General features: G+C 42.5%; 1 protein-coding gene and 1 long non-coding RNA gene across 4 annotated transcripts in view; one reads left to right on the top strand and one right to left on the bottom strand.

Annotated features, from left to right (window-relative positions):
• Positions 1–3,642, bottom strand: part of LOC135545736 (bifunctional heparan sulfate N-deacetylase/N-sulfotransferase 1-like) — an 87,522-nt gene extending 83,880 nt beyond the window's left edge. For both annotated transcript variants that reach the window (XM_064973559.1, XM_064973561.1), the window contains exon 1: positions 3,481–3,642. The gene's annotated coding sequence lies outside the window, so the exon portion shown is untranslated. The remainder of the gene's footprint in view (positions 1–3,480) is intronic.
• Positions 3,643–6,837: 3,195 nt separating this feature from the next.
• LOC135545735 (uncharacterized) lies at positions 6,838–17,133 on the top strand. 2 transcript variants are annotated; one of them, XR_010456502.1, is made up of 3 exons: positions 6,838–6,913; positions 10,536–10,589; positions 17,121–17,133. It is a non-coding gene; the product is annotated as an uncharacterized LOC135545735 (long non-coding RNA). The 2 variants fall into 2 exon arrangements; XR_010456501.1 differs by lacking the exon at positions 17,121–17,133 and adding an exon at positions 12,970–13,106.
• Positions 17,134–17,764: the final 631 nt, after the last annotated feature.

Genomic DNA, 17,764 nt, shown 5'->3' with positions numbered 1-17,764 from the left:
TGTAGTAATAGTAGTACTCTAATACTGGTTCCTACTGTAGTAATAGTAGTAATCTAATACTGGTTCCTACTGTAGTAATAGTAGTACTCTAATACTGGTTCCTACTGTAGTAATAGTAGTACTCTAATACTGGTTCCTACTGTAGTAATCTAATACTGGTTCCTACTGTAGTAATAGTACTACTCTAATACTGGTTCCTACTGTAGTAATAGTAGTACTCTAATACTGGTTCCTACTGTAGCAGTAGTACTCTAATACTGGTTCCTACTGTAGTAGTAGTACTCTAATACTGGTTTCTACTCTAGTAGTAGTAGTACTCTAATACTAGTTTCTACTGTAGTAGTAGTACTCCAATACTAGATTATACTGTAGTAGTAGTAGTATACTGATACTGGTTTCTACTGTAGTATTAGTTGTAGTGAAATATTATTGGTTTCACTGTAGTAGTAGTAGCAATAGTAGAGTCGTACTCTAATACTTGTTTCTACTGTAGTAGTAGTACCCCAATACTAGTTCCTACGGTAGTAGTAGTAGTAATCAAATACTAGTTCCTACTGTAGTAGTAGTAGTACTCTAATACTAGTTCCTATGGTAGAAGTAATCAAATACTGGTTCCTACTGTAGTAGTAGTACTCTAATACTGGTTCCTACTGTAGTAGTAGTAGTACTCTAATACTGGTCCCTACTGTAGTAGTAGTAGTACTCTAATACTGGTTCCTACTGTAGTAGTAGTACTCTAATACTGGTTCCTACTGTAGTAGTAGTAGTACTCTAATACTAGTTCCTACTGTAGTAGTAGTAGTACTCTAATACTGGTTTCTACTGCAGTAGTAGTACTCTAAAACGGGTTCATACTGTAGTAGTAGTACTCTAATACTGGTTCCTACTGTAGTAGTAGTACTCCAATACTAGTTTCTACTGTGGTTGTAGTATACTGATACTGGTTTCTACTGTAGTACTAGCGGTAGTAGCAGTACACTAATACTGGTTTCTACTGTAGTAGTAAGAGTAGAGGTACTCCACTAATACTGTTTTTACTGTAGTAGTAGTAGTAGTAGTAGTAGTAGTAGTAGTAATCTAATACTGGTTTCTACTGTAGTATTAGTTGTAGTACAATAATATTGGTTTCACTGTAGTATTAGTAATAGTGGAGTCGAACTCTAATACTTGTTTCTACTGTAGTAGTAGTACACTAATACTGGTTTCCACTGCAGTAGTATTACTCTAATACTGGTTTCTACTGTAGAAGTAACTGCTCTAATACAGGTTTCTACTATAGTAGTAGTGTTACTCTAATACTGATTTCTACTGTAGTAGTACTCTTACACTTCTACTGTAGTCGCACCACTGTCCAATGTGTTTACTTCTACAACACTCTCCCAGTCAGTGGCCTACTGAAAGCCAATCAGAATTGAATTTGACAGAGAGTAGAAAAATACATTTCAAGAATGTCTTTTCAAAGACATCCAATTTCAACATATTGGACACAGTCAGCATTATTCGAATCTGAATAAATATTCTATATAAACATCTCAATAAAGGCATTCCTTACATTCAATTGGCCAGAGTGTACAGAGGACCAGCTCGAGTAGGGGGAGAAGTCATAGCGTGACAGAGTGAATGGAACAGCCAATGGATAGACTATGGGGGCAGGCAGTCCTGTACTGGGTAGAAGGATAGGGTCAGGGGCCCTAATTCATTGGAAGTTTGCCTGGTTCCACTCTCATTCTATAAACTGGGTTCTAGATTGGCCCCCCACACACACTGAGCATGGCTTTGAAGGGCACTGACATGGAAAAATACAAGAACTGGCATGTTGCTGGGACTCTGTGATTCCCATCAGCATAATCTATCCATGAATAACATGACATGCTATAGGTTAGACAGCAGCATGTTTATAACATGTTTATAACAACCTTACATAGCCAATATAACATCCCATTGGGATGAAGGAGCAGCAGCAGGCATCCAACATTCAGAACACAGGATCACAGAGGGCTTGGTAGTCAGAACTATCAGATGGAACACATAGCATAACCAGACAAACAGTTGGCACAACTAGACAGAACACAAAAGCAAGTCTCAACATTTCACAATGGTTTAATCAAATTAATGCAATTTTGACTTGAGTTTTTATCCAATAAAATAGCCCTCCTGTTTCCCAACACAGGCTTTTTGGTGACAAGCTTTCTCCCAAAACATGTTCCAGGGTCGTTATCCACAACGCGTCTCAGAGTATGGGAGCTGATCTAGGATCAGTACATACAATCATATTCATTCTCATTTAAAAGTCCAAACTGATGCAATTTCAGCATTCCTACTCTGAGACGCTTTGTGGATAAGGGCCCTGGTCCTGCTTTCTTAAGCAAAGGCTGAGATTGAGAGAAAAGATAGATTGGCGAACACAAAGATACAGCTAAATGAATAGTCTCCCTAACTTTCTCTCACACACAATATAAAACAAGACCCCAGGCTACAAATTTCAGGCAGGTCTAGACTGCCCCTGTTCCCGCCGAGGAGTCAAATGTTTATATACAGTATCTGATATAGCACGTCTCTATGTGAAAGCGGTCTGGCTGACTCAATAGGAAAATGTGTGCGTAACAACGTGTAGAAACATATGTGCATCGCCACCACCCCATGAAGGAGGTTATATAGCGTACAGCTAATCAAATATCTAATTTAGTGTGGATACTGTCGTTTACTATGGAAGAAGCCTAAAAAGCAAAGAAATACAGTACTGCCTATTCTATTCACATCAGCCAGTCCTAGCGGAACATAAGCAACTTTCCACTGTCATGTGAAACGTTATTGAATCACAAATGAATTGATGGATGCAATCGGGAGGGGAAAAAACGTGTTTTCCAAGCAAACCTTTTTTTTAAATCCATCTTTAGGTACAATAATATATAAATGTTCTCGCGTAATTCCACCACACATTGCAATAAATGAAGGCACAACACAGCAAGTTGTTTTCCCACGTCAGCAGTGTTCTCAGAATGTTTTTAAGCACACTCCTCAGGCTACATAACAATACTTTACAGTTAACGTTACATTGTATCCTACAGCGTCAGAAACAGCAACAATCAATAACTAGCCTGCTAACGATACTGCCATGCCATAAAGTTACAATAACAAGTTACTTTCTTTCTTGTTCGTGCTAAATTGTATCACGGGGTTTCGCTTGCTTGATGCAAACATTCCAACACCCCTACACATAATTCCAGGCAAAAAACTTCGACAAGAATTCACTAAAACGGTGGCCTTCCTATTGATTAGCCAAAAGCAGCTCTGGGATTCAACTCTTTCCCCGGGCTTCATTTTCGATCCAGGGGAAATTCAGGCCAAAACTGTGGCTGCATTTTCAATCTGCGCCAAGATACAACCCCGTCGAGGCTAGTAATTGAACGACTGAGCAGCGTTCAGCTCGTCTTGACCAAAACATTTGCACCAGTAAAGGTTTTACTTCGCCACACTCACCTTCGAGGTCCGAGTGAAAGCCTAGAGACGATCTGGTAGAATGAATGTTTGGATTCAACCCAAGCTCACCCGGTGCTTACGTCTTGCTTTTACCAGCGGCTCCGGTCTGCCGTTCTACTTCTTACAGACTTGTCTGATGGGAGAGAAATTTGAGAATGTCTCTCTTTTTGCAGAGCTATGCAGCTCTGCCCAACAATGGTCAACAGAGGGCGCCAGTACAGCATTGTCCATGAAGAGGCAAAAGTCTTTAATGGATAGTAAATTCACCCAAATTACATATGAAACTCATCTTCTTGACAGCCAGTCCACGCAATATTTCAATTTGTTGATTTAGTAGTAAATATGAAACATAGTTCATAAATAGTTTCTAACTGTTAATAATAAATTGGTTGAAAATGTGTGATATTCATTCATTAAAGTACTGCTTGCCAAGTACTGAGATTATGGCGTCATTTAAATACCAATCACACAATTCAGACCATTGTCCCCCCCACTACTTTCAAGAGGCTCTCCAGACCAGTGAAGACCCCAACCCAGGAGGCATTCATCCAAAAACAACTCAATAGTCAGCCGACTTTAGCCTAAGGTGTGCTCTTAAGGAGCCGACTTTAGCCTAAGGTGTGCTCTTAATAAGGATCGTTACTTCTCAAGGTGAAATGACTTGATATGTAATTTTCAGAGATAGCCTGTCTCTGGCAGACTAATACTCCATCTAAACTTGAATTGATTCTCAATTACAATAGGGTCCTAGAAACATAAATCCCTCTACTTTCATATCACATCAAAATAAAGTGATATGTGTGTTTTAATCAGCTTCATCCCAGTTGCAGCCGACAGTATTTTTCAGTGACAACACGTTTCTGGCTGGCTTTTTCCCTTACACACAGGAGTTTGTAGCATGCTAGATAGCTGTTTAGCACAGGTGGTCCCTCTGTCTTCCATCTGTAAACACACGCTGTAACATGGCGATATGGCCGGGAGAGAAGACTAACCCTACAAAGGTGTGTATCAATTTATCCTTTTGTTTCTTTAAATGATTTCTTGCTGTTGTGAAAGATAAGGTTCCAAAACCGTACCACGAGCGATGCATGTTCATGTTCAGACAGAGCATCATGGCTATTAGCGAAACCCCTGTACAGAAGAAGCCTTCGTCCGATGACTCTTATGTGTAATGTAATGGGACTGAGAGTCATGGTCAAGGGCTAGGCAGACCTATGAACATGTCATCTGTAATAATAAGTACAAGTAGACTGCCATTTTAACCACACTTCATGTGGACTTGTATTGCTTATCTTTGTCAAGGTTGCTATGGACAACACCCCACTGACAGACTAAACCAAAAACAAACATACTGCGTGTATACAAGATTTACTGTGGACCACTTCAAATGGAGACTTGCAGTTGAAGGCTATGCAAATATATAGCTGGAAACATTGGCCGTTTCCATGGCTTCACCTTTTTTCTTTCTAAAACAGAGAGAGGCAAACAACAAGTGTCTGTGTCAAAGTTGATGTCTTATTCCAAACCCTGTTTACTTTCTCCCCCTCAGCAACTGATCTATGATCAGCTCTTAATTCTTCAGTCCATACCACAACCACCGTAAGCAAATACTAATATGACCCAAGATCAGTTGTTTGGGGAATGAAGTCACCACACACGTCTGTCCTCTGACCTTGTGACACACGCGGCCTCTGATTTGATTACAGAGGACCTAAACCTGGGAAAAGTCGACCTTCAAAAAGCTTTTCATGTTTGACACAGGGGGCAACACAGCTTTGCCTGTCTCACCCAGGGCACATGACAGGGGGCAAGGGGGGTAACACCACACAACTCAGCCTAGGAAAGACAATGAAGCCAACTCTGAGAGAGTTACCTTTTATGTCCTTGTCTTGCCCCGATGAAGCAGACACAGTACTCACTCAATACGCTGTGTGTCCTGCGGCCTAATGGGCGAGAATCAGGCATTTAAACTCATCCCCCCTTCTCCTCATCAGCCCTGGCCACAGCCTGTGGCTACTCGATCAATAAACTGATGTAGTCTGATGAGCACATAATTAAAAACTTTATTGATGTTCTGACGGGAGGGACTGTGGCTGTCTGGCATGAGTCTGGACAGATGACCTCGAATTCACATGGATGTGGAGAGAACTGTGCCATGTGAAAACACAGGAGATTGCTATACCAAATGACATGGGTGAGCGGGTTCACGGCAGGAGAGGACATGACTGCCTTTGTATGTACCACATCCAGGTTAGATCAAACAAGGTCTTCAACATAGAGGTTACCTACTCAAATCGGTTCAGAAAATTGATTTCAACAAAGAAAAAAAGGCCTATACTCTCTATGAGAAAGTTCACAATTTCATGAACTTCAAACAACCTACACTTCCATTCAAAAGTTTGAGGTCATTAAAATAACATCAAATTGATCAGAAATACAGTGTGGAAATTGTTCATGTTGTAAATGACGAGTGTGGCTGGAAACGGAATATTTTTAATGGAATATCTACATCGGCGTACAAAGGCCCATTATCAGAAACCATCACTCCTTTGTTCCAATGGCACGTTGTGTTAGCTAATTAGGCTAATTGATCATTAGAAAACCCTTTTGCAATTATGTTATAATTATATGTTATGAATTATGTGGATTAGTTTACACAACGTGCCATTTGAACACAAGAGTGATGTTTGCTGATAATGGTACGCCTATGTAGATACTCCATTAAAAATCTGCCTGTTTCCAGCTACAATCGTCATTTACAACATTAACAATGTCTACACTGTATTTCGGATCAATTTGATGTTATTTTAATGGACAAAAAAATGTGCTTTTCTTTAAAAAACAAAGACATTTCTAAGTGACCCCAAACTTTTGGACGGTAGTGTATTTCTGGCTGGGACTGTAATGGAGTTGACCCCCAGGTCTGTCTCAGCCCAACCTCCTGCCTCTGTCGAGGTAAGTGTGGCACTGTCAAGCACACGGCTCCAGCCCTATTCTAATCCCTGTCTGTGGTTTCTCAGCAGAGAGCCTCCTCACGACTTTAAATACATATTAGGGGATTAGGCCTCCATTAGTGTTGATCCTTAATCTGAAACATCCTCCAACCACCTCTCCAATGTGCTAATTAAGGTTTTCCACCCCCGGGCTCACAAGGCCCTGCTGCAAATAGCATGATGCAGAGTAAACCATCACATACTAGTTGAGGCAAGAGGTTTGATCAGAATAAATACACACACATGCAGGCACTTCTTCAATTCATTCCAGATGTCCGTTAATAAAATTGCATAATGATTAATGAGTGTCGTACAAGGCTTTGTGTTGCATTGTGGGATGTGACTTTATTTTCTTGGCGTTGCATGCGCAGTGGGGTTGTTTTTTCCCAACAAGTAAAAATGGCGACATCCTTAAGAGCTAACATAATAGAGAAAACGCGGTACGTTTTAAATCGTTGAGTATGTTAACCTGGAAAATTATGGTACATTAATGTATAAACTAAAGGCGTACTTAATTTCAGTATGCCAGTACTTCGATATGTGGATGATGATTTGTTAGCAAAGGCTAGCTAGCAAACAAAAAATATACACTTAATGTGGAAGTTTTGCACAGATCCATAAGTTGTGTGCATGCAGTTGACTAACTAAGTTACCTCCACAGTTAAGCTTTTAAATGTTTTGATTTTTATGTAACCTTTTAGTTAAGCTTATGCATGCATAGATGGCAAATTAGCACAGGTGTCAGCCAGTCTTGCTTCTGTAACCTTTAGGGATGCAGGAACAATCGGTACAGTTCCATATCGTATTGTATCGTTTGATTAATATCGCAATATTATTTTAGCGCTAGTTGACTGTACCTGCACCAAAACTCCAGTATTCCCCCTACATAGATTGTTATACATATTATTTTTAAATAGGGAGCCAATTTGTTTTCTGCACCTTTTATTTCTATGACTGATCGAAGCTGGTTTCTCATGGCTCTCTCTTCTCCCTCTGCAGCATACATACAGTGAGAAATATGTTTGGAACATCAAATCGCAATAAAATCACAGTATCGAATCTCATAAACAACTGTGAGAATTGCAATACATAGGTGCTGATTGGCAAAGTATCGTGAGAACATCTTATGGTGAGGTCCATGGCAATTCCCAGCCCTAATAAACAAGCGATGTAACGTGGAGATATGGCCGTGTGGGAACCCTAGCCCTATAAACATGTAGTAATTTAACGTTTAAAAAAAAAAATATATATATATTTATTGCTTTTATGAAAGATAATTTCCTTATTTTTCCCAAAGCAATTAGCTTTTATGAATGGGGTATGTTTGGCTTAGTAAAGATCCTTTTTTGATCAACCTTAACTTGGTGATACTTCCTCAATTCCCAATTTGGAAGACAAGCAATGTCCATGTCTAGTTTCAGGGGGTTCGTTTAAGGAATAAGGGACGGGGGGATGTGGAATATGGACAATATACCACGGCTAAGGGCTGTTCTTAAGCAGGACGCAACTCTGAGTACAGCCCTTAGCCGTGGTATATTGGCCATATACCACAAATCCCAAAGGTGCCTTATTGTTATTATAAACTGGTTACCAACGTAATTACAAGAGTCAAAATGTCACGACTTCCGCCGAAGTCGGCTCCTCTCCTTGTTCGGGCGACAATCGACCTCACCGGCTTTCTAGCCATCGCCGTTCCATTTTTCATATTCCCATTTATTTTGTCTTGTTCCATACACACCTGGTTTTTATTCCTTAATCACACTGAATTTATTTCAAAATATAAATATTTTTTTCATACTATGGTATATGGTCTGATATGCCATGGCTTTCAGCCAATCAGAATTTAGGGCTCGAACCACCCAGTTTATAATTTAATATATAAACTGGCTAGTTTGGGTCCTGGATGCTGATTGGCTGAAAGCTGTGGTATATCAGACAATCTACCACAGGTATGATGCAAAACTAATTGTTTACTGTTCTAATTACTTTGGTAACCTGTTTGTAATAGCAAAATGGCACCTCAGGGGTTTGTGGTATATGGCCAATTTACCATGGCTAATGGCATGACACAACAGAGTATACCACACCTCCTCGGGCCTTATTGCTTAATTAGAAAATGCTCCGTTATGACATTCATATTTTACTCAATGAAGTAATCCAACAATGTGTACAACTCCATCTTGTCTACTTCAAATCTTCTCTCATTGATGGTTGTCACGAGTTACCACCAGGGGTGAAAGTAGATTTGAACTTCTTCCTGCTACGGGACCTCCTATGTGTGCATGCACCAACAATGTTTCTGAGCCTAATCATAGAATGGTGTTATATAATACATATTAATTCAATAAGATCTCTGTGGGCCTGGTCGTAAACATTTGTCATTGAACTTTTAAAATGTTTGACCTTTTATTGTGGCATAAACACAACCAGTCATGATGTTTTCATCTGATTGTCAAACTCACTTTTATAGGGCTCCTTTACTAGGCTACCTGCACTCCTTCATCCACTTGCAACATATTTACAGCCTCCAAACACTGGTGACTGGAAAGAGACATCTGTGACACAAAACACCAAAAAGTGCCATGACATTTGGTGGTTGTCATTAGGCCAGAATTAATGCGACCTCTGCTGTCCGTGCGCCTCTAGGTATCGGGCCCTTATCTCCTTGGCAAAATGTCAGTGTTCTCGTCGAACCACATTGTAGGCTATACCACCCGTTTTCAAGTCCATTCGCACATTCTTCATGTCTCACATGCAGTAAAGATAAATAATGGAGTTATAGCCTACAGTTTTCTTGATATTTTGTTGTATTTATTGTGATGGGCTCATGTTTTACCGGTACGGTGTACCCCCCGCTATTGTGGTTGCCACAAAGTAATAATTGGCTATAATGTAAAAATGTATAACAATTCAATTTTTGGTCTTAATTTAAGGTTAGGCATGATGTTTGCATTGTAATATATAATAATAATATATCCCATTTAGCAGACGCTTTTGTCCAAAGCGACTTACAAGTCGGCTGGGGCCACTACTTTTACATATGGGTGGCCCCAGCGGGAATCGAACCCACGACGCTTGGCGTTGCAAGCGCCATGCTCTACCGACTGAGCCACACAGGACCTTAGGGTACTTAGGGTTAGGTTTAAAATCAGATTTTAAGAAGATAAAAAAAAAAAATAAATAATAATAGACTAGTTGGGGGTTAGCCATAATTTTGACTGTGACGGTGGTAACTAGTTTTCCTTCATATTTGCATATGTTGTAGCTTAGACCCTCGTCTGAGGTTTTTGTGTTGTGGCACCATTGGTTGACACACAACATGCTCTTGTCAGGTTGCACAGATAGTATTCTGTGTTGACTTAGGAGGATGTTCCTCTCTTTTCCCAACTACTTGTCCCTGTGCCTCCAGTTCCCATATGGGCCCTGTCTGGCCCCCGCACACAATGCATTTGTAAAGTAGACCCCTTCACCCTTTCCACATTTTGTTACATTACAGGCTTATACTGAAATGGATTAGATTGTTTTTTTCCCCTCATCAATCTACTCACAATACCTCATAATGACAAAGCAAAAACAAAACATTTTTTGCAAATGTATGAAAAAACTAATAAAATATCACATTTACATTCAGTACCAGTCAAAAGTTTGGACACACCTACTCATTCCAGGATTTTTCTTTATTTTGACTATTTCTTACATTGTAGAATAATACTGAAGACATCAACATGATGAAATAACACATATGGAGTCATGGAATAACCAAAAAAGTGTTCTTCTCAAACCAGATGGGATGGCACATTTAGGCTTTCTGGTGAGGTGGTTGATATTGAAGACCTGAAGGTTAGTAGTTGGACTGAAACCAACTTCCTACAAATGGTAGAGTAGGCGCTATTAAGTCGCTTCACCAATCACAGGGCCAGAGTACACACGGTAAGGGTTACGTAAACAGAGGTGTGGCTTGTGACCAGAGAAACCACCAGAGGATGTTATAATGATAAAATGGTATTGCTGCGTGCTGGTTGCATTTATGTTTTACTCAACCTGCATATCTTCCTTCTCCAGGATTTCTCAATTCTGCGTCGGACATGTTTGGGGGAATATCCATACATCCGCATAGTAAGTAATCTTGATTTGGCTAAATATTTTAGCTGCTAGTTTGCGTCTGTCATTTATACTGAACTAAAATATAAACGCAACTTGTGAAGTGTTGGTCCCATGTTTCACGAGCTGAATTAAAAGATCACAGAAATATTCCATACTCACAAAAAGCTTTTCTCTCAAATTTTGTGTGCAAATTTGTTTACATCCCTGTTAGTGAGAATATCTCCTTTGCCAAGATAATCCATCCAAGTGACAGATTAAACAGCATGATCATTACACAGTGCACCTTGTGCTGGGGACAGTAAAAGACCACTCTAAAATGTGCAGTTTTGTCACAACACAATGCCACAGATGCCTTAACTTTTGAGGGAGCGTGCAATTGGCATGCTGACTGCAGGAATGTCCACCAGAGCTTTTGCCAGAGAATTGAATGTTCATTTCTCTACCATAATCTGCCTCCAACGCCGTCATTGAGAATTTTGCAGTACGTCCAACTGGCCTCACCAACTGCAGACAATGTGAAACCACGCCAGCCCAGGACCTCCACATCGAGTTTCTTCACCTGCAGGATCTTCTGAGACCAGCCAACCGGAGAGCTGATTAAACTGGGTTTGCACAACCTAAGAATTTCTGTACAAACTGTCAGAAATCATCTCAGGAAAGCTCATCTGCATGCTCGTCGTCCTCACCAGGGTCTTGACCTGACTGCAGTTTGACGTTGTGACTGACTTCAGTGGGTAAATGCTCGCCTTCGATGGCCACTGGCATGCTTGAGTGTGCTCTTCATAGATTAATCATGGTTTCAACTGTACCGGGCAGATGGCAGACAGCATGTATGGCGTTGTGTGGGAGAGCGTTTTGCTGATGTCAATGTTGTAAACAGAGTGCCCCGTGGTGTCTGTGGGATTATGGTATGGACAGGCATACGTTACAGACAACGAACACAATTGCATTTTATCGATGGCAATTTGAATGCACAGAGATACCGTGGCAAGATCCTGAGGCCCATTGCCGTGCCATGCATCTGCCACCAACACTTCATGTTTCAGCTTGATAATGCACAACCCCAAGGCGCAAGGATCTGTACACAAATAATGTCACTTTAATAATGTTTACATTTCATACATTGCTCATCTCATGTACAGTGAGGGAAAAAAGGTTTTGGTCCCCTGCTGATTTTGTACGTTTTCCCACTGATGAAGAAATGATCCGTCTATAATTTTAATGGTATGTTTATTTGAACAGTGAGAGACTGAATGACAACAACAAAAAATCCAGAAAAAGCAATCAATCAATCAAATTCCAAACTCTCCACCATGGCCAAGACCAAAGAGCTCTCCAAGGATGTCACGTACAAAGATTGTAGACTTACACAAGGCTGGAATGGGCTACAAGACCATCGCCAAGCAGCTTGGTGAGAAGGTGACGACAGTTGGTGCGATTATTCGCAAATGGAAGAAACACAAAAGAACTGTCAATCTCACCTTGTGGAGTTGCAATGATCATGAGAACGGTGAGGAATCAGCCCAAGGCAACAAAGGTGTGGCTCAAGAAGAAGCACATTAAGTTCCTGGAGTGGCCGAGCCAGTCTCCAGACCTTATTCCCATAGACAATCTGTGGATGGAGCTGAAGGTTCGAGTTGCCAAACGTCAGCCTCAAAACCTTAATGACTTGGAGAAGATCTGCAAAGGGGAGTGGGACAAAATCCCTCCTGAGATGTGTGCAAACCTGGTGGCCAACTACAAGAAACGTCTGACCTCTGATTGCCAACATGGGTTTTGCCACCAAGTACTAAGTCATGTTTTGCAGAGGGGTCAAATACTTATTTCCCTCATTTAAAAGCAAATCAATTTATATTATTTTTGACATGCGTTTTTCTGGATTTTGTTGTTGTTATTCTGTCTCTCACTGTTCAAATAAACATACCATTAAAATGATAGACTGATCATGTCTTTGTCAGTGGGCAAACGTACAAAATCAGCAGCGGATCAAATACTTTTTTCCCTCACTGTATATACTGTATTTTAAACCATCTATTGCATCTTGCCTATGCCGCACAGCCACCGCGCATCCATATATTTATATGTACATATTCTTATTCCATCTCCTTATATATGTGTGTGTATAAGGGAGTTGTGCATTTTTGTTAGATATTACTGCCCTGTCGGAACGAGAAGCACAAGCATTTCGCTACACTCGCATTAACATCTGCTAACCAAGTGTATGTGACTTTTTATTTGTTAAGGCATCTGTGACCAAGAGGTGCATCTGTATCCCAGTCATGTGGAATGCATATATTACTGCCTAATTAATCTATTTCAATAGACTGATTTTCTTATATGACCTCTAAATCAGTAAAATCTTTGAAATTGTTCTGTTTATATTTTTGTTCAGTGTATGATTCAAGGGAAGTGACTGGCCTGGTATTAGGAGTGTGCTTCACTTGGATTCTGTTTGGTTTATATCAAGCCTCAGAAGCCTGGAGTATGGTACGTCAATGATGTCAGAACTGGGTTATGGTACGTCACTGATGTCTCACCACCAATGATGTCAGGAGTATGTGGTCACTGATGTCACTGATGTCTTACCTGGAGTATGGTACCTGGAGTATGGTATGTCACTGATGTCAGACCTGGAGTATGGTACGTCACTGATGTCTCACCTGGAGTATGGTATGTCACTGATGTCAGACCTGGAGTATGGTACGTCACTGATGTCTCACCTGGAGTATATACGTCACTGATGTCAGACCTGGATGTCAGATGGAGTATGGTACGTCACTGATGTCAGACCTGGAGTATGGTACGTCACTGATGTCTCACCTGGAGTATGGTACGTCACTGATGTCAGACCTGGAGTATGGTACGTCACTGATGTCTCACCTGGACCTGGAGTATGGTACGTCACTGATGTCTCACAGACCTGATGAGTATGGTACATCACTGATGTCTCACCTGGAGTATGGTACCGTCACTGATGTCAGACCTGGAGTATGGTCACGTCACTGATGTCAGACCTGGAGTATGGTACGTCACTGATGTCTTACCTGGAGTATGGTACGTCACTGATGTCTCACCTGGAGTATGGTCAGACGTCACTGATGTCAGACCTGGAGTATGGTACGTCACTGATGTCTTACCTGGATGTATGGTATACGTCACTGATGTCTCAGACCTGGAGTATGGGTCACTGATGTCACTGATGTCTGATGACCTGGAGTATGGTACGTCACTGATGTCACTGGAGATGTCAGACCTGGAGTATGGTACGTCACTGATGTCACCTGATGTCTGATGTCTTACCTGAGTATGGTATGATGTCAGACCTGGAGTATGGTCGTCACTGATGTCAGACCTGATGGAGTATGGTACGTCACTGATGTCAGACCTGGAGTATGGTCACTGATGTCACTGATGTCTTACCTGGAGTATGGATGTATGAGTATGGTACGTCACTGATGTCTCACCTGGAGTATGGTACGTCACTGATGTCAGACCTGGAGTACTGATGTCAGACCGTATGGTACGTCACTGATGTCTTACCTGGAGTATGGTACGTCACTGATGTCAGACCTGGAGTATGATGTCTTACCTGGAGTATGGTACATCACTGATGTCAGACCTGGAGTATGGTACGTCACTGATGTCAGACCTGGAGTATGGTCACTGATGTCTTACCGTCACTGATGTCTCACCATCACTGATGGAGTATGTACGTCACTGATGTCTTACCTGGAGTATGGTACACTGATGTCTCACCTGGATGTACCTGGTATGGTACGTCACTGATGTCTCACCTGGGAGTATGGTACATCACTGATGTCAGACCTGGAGTATGGTACGTCACTGATGTCTTACCTGGAGTATGGTACGTCACTGATGTCAGACCTGGAGTATGGTACGTCACACCTGATGTCTCACCTGGAGTATGGTACACTGATGTCACTGGAGATGTCTTACCTGGAGTATGGTACTGATGTCACCTGAGTATGATGTCTCACCTGGAGTATGGTACGTCACTGATGTCTTACCTGGAGTATGGTACGTCACTGATGTCTTACCTGATGTCTCAGTATGATACGTCACTGATGTCTCACCTGGAGTATGGTACGTCACTGATGTCTCACCTGGAGTATGGTACATCACTGATGTCAGACCTACGTCACTGATGACCTGGAGTATGTTACTGATGTCACTGATGTCTCACCTGGAGTATGGGTCACTGATGTCTCACCTGGAGTATGATGTCTGATGTCTCACCTGGAGTATGGTCACTGATGTCACCTGGAGATGTCTGATGTCACCTGGAGTATGGAGTATGATGTACGTCACTGATGTCAGACCTGGAGTATGGATGTATGGTACATCACTGATGTCTCACCTGGAGTATGGGTCACTGATGTCACCTGGAGTATGATGTCTGATGACCTGGAGTATGGTATACGTCACTGATGTCAGACCTGGAGTATGGTACTGATGTCTCACCTGATGTCTGATGTCAGACCTGGAGTATGGTCACTGATGTCACTGATGTCTCACCTGGAGTATGGTACGTCACTGATGTCAGACCTGGAGTATGGTACGTCACTGATGTCTTACCTGGAGTATGGTACGTCACTGATGTCAGACCTGGAGTATGGTACGTCACTGATGTCAGACCTGGAGTATGGTACGTCACTGATGTCAGACCTGGAGTATGGTACGTCACTGATGTCTCACCTGGAGTATGGTACGCCACTGATGTCAGACCTGGAGTACTGATGTCAGCCTGGAGTATGGTACGTCACTGATGTCTCACGTCACTGATGTCAGACCTGGAGTATGGTACGTCACTGATGTCTTACCTGGAGTATGGTACGTCACTGATGTCTCACCTGGAGTATATGGTCACTGATGTCTTACCTGATGTCACATGACCTGGAGTATGGTACGTCACTGATGTCTTACCTGGAGTATGGTCACGTCACTGATGTCAGACCTGGAGTATGGTATGTCACTGATGTCAGACCGTCACTCACTGATGTCACTGATGTCTCACCTGGAGTATATGGTCACTGATGTCTCACCTGATGTACGTCACTGATGACCTACGGATGTATGGGTATACGTCACTGATGTCTCACCTGGAGTATGACTGATGTCTCACTGATGTCTCACCTGGAGTATGGTCACGTCACTGATGTCTCACCTGGAGTATGGTCACATCACTGATGATGTCTGATGACCTGGAGTATGGGTCACTGATGTCACCTGATGTCTTATGTCCTGGAGTATGGTACGTCACTGATGTCACCTGGAGTATGGATGTCACTGATGGAGTATGTTACGTCACTGATGTCTCACCTGGAGTATGGTACGTCACTGATGTCTTACCTGGAGTATGGTACGTCACTGATGTCCTGGAGTATGGTACGCCACTGATGTCTCACCTGGAGTATGGTACGTCACGTCACTGATGTCTTACCTGGAGTATGGAGTGATGGTACGTCACTGATGATGTCTGATGTACCTGGAGTATGATACTGATGTCACTGATGTCTCACCTGGAGTATTGTACGTCACTGATGTCTTACCTGGAGTATGGTACATCACTGATGTCTCACCTGGAGTATGGTACATCACTGATGTCAGACCTGGAGTATGTTACTGATGTCACCTGATGTCTCACCTGGTAGTCATGATGTCACCTGGAGTATGGTCACTGATGTCTCACCTGGAGTATGGTACGTCACTGATGACCTGGAGTGTCACTGATGTCAGACCTGGACGTCATGATGTCAGACCTGGAGTATCACTGATGTCTTACCTGGAGTATGGTACATCATGATGTCACCTGGAGTATCACTCACTGATGTCAGACCTGGAGTTACCTCAGACCTGGAGTATGTACGTCACTGATGTCACTGATGTCTCACCTGGAGTATGGTACGTCACTGATGTCAGACCTGGAGTATGATGTCAGACCGTATCACTGATGTCTTACCTGGGAGTCATGATGTCAGACGTCACTGATGTCTCACCTGGAGTCATGATGTACTGGAGTCACTGATGTCAGACCTGGAGTATGGTACGTCACTGATGTCTCACCTGGTAGTATGATGTACGTCACTGATGTCAGACCTCACTGGAGTATGAGTATGGTACGTCACTGATGTCAGACCAGACCTGGAGTATGGTACGTCACTGATGTCTCACCTGGAGTATTACACTGATGTCACCACCACTGATGTCTACCTGTACATCACTGAAGCCACGATGCTACTTTGGTGATGTGACCTAGAGCTCAGCCTGTAGAAGTACCAAATCAAAGGTTTTAAGACACCGGGATGGACATCAATGATGACTGATGTCTTACCCAAGTCACCATGGACGTCACTGAAACCAAGGAGTACTATGTCAAACAATATGGAGAGAGACACTGATGTCAGACCTGGAGGGGGATGAGGAGGCTTCAGCCCTGTTATTTCTGTGATCACATATTCAACAGCCAGTGTTTTCCCCTGATGTTACCTCCCTCACATCTCCCCGACCTCCCTGTGCCCCCAGATAGGGAACTCTGATGACAGGACACGGCCGGAGGGTCTGATGTCAGACCTGGGTAAGATGCCCCTGATGTCTCCAGTGAGATGCTGCTGAAGCTGACCCTATTACAAGAGGAATAAACCCCACATCTGCTCCTTCTGGGTTAAGGGAGAGTGCAAGACAGGAGTGTCCCTACAGGTGAGAATGCCATTAAACGATAGCTCTATCTCTTTTCAAGCGCTACAGTTGGGTCTTGTTTATACAGTCCAATGACTAAATACAGCCCTGGCTACCTCCTGTCTGAATGACTTGTAATGATGCTGAAATTTCACTTGGTGGTGGTGTTGAGCAATAAATCAAAAAAGCATTGACTGGGGACAACTCTCCTCCCCGCTCTCTCTTCAAGCCCAGGCACGAGAGGCCCACAGACCCAGACGATCCCCTGGCAGACTAGAACATTATGGACCATTACTATGGTATTAACTGACCCTGTGGCTGACAAGCTCACCTGACGTCGATGTCTTCCACCATGCTCCCCACCATGCCCCCACTGGATACGCCCACTGAGGATACCATACTCGATGTCTCACCTGGAGGGCTTCCAAAATATCAGACAAGGATATTTGGGGCAGTTTCAACCTGGATCTGTGACAGTTGGTTGTGGTGTG

Source organism: Oncorhynchus masou, chromosome 9, assembly GCF_036934945.1.
Source record: "Oncorhynchus masou masou isolate Uvic2021 chromosome 9, UVic_Omas_1.1, whole genome shotgun sequence".
In the NCBI taxonomy this organism is placed as follows: domain Eukaryota; kingdom Metazoa; phylum Chordata; class Actinopteri; order Salmoniformes; family Salmonidae; genus Oncorhynchus; species Oncorhynchus masou.
Note: the sequence above shows the minus strand (reverse complement) of the source record. Positions and strands in the feature narration are given on the sequence as shown.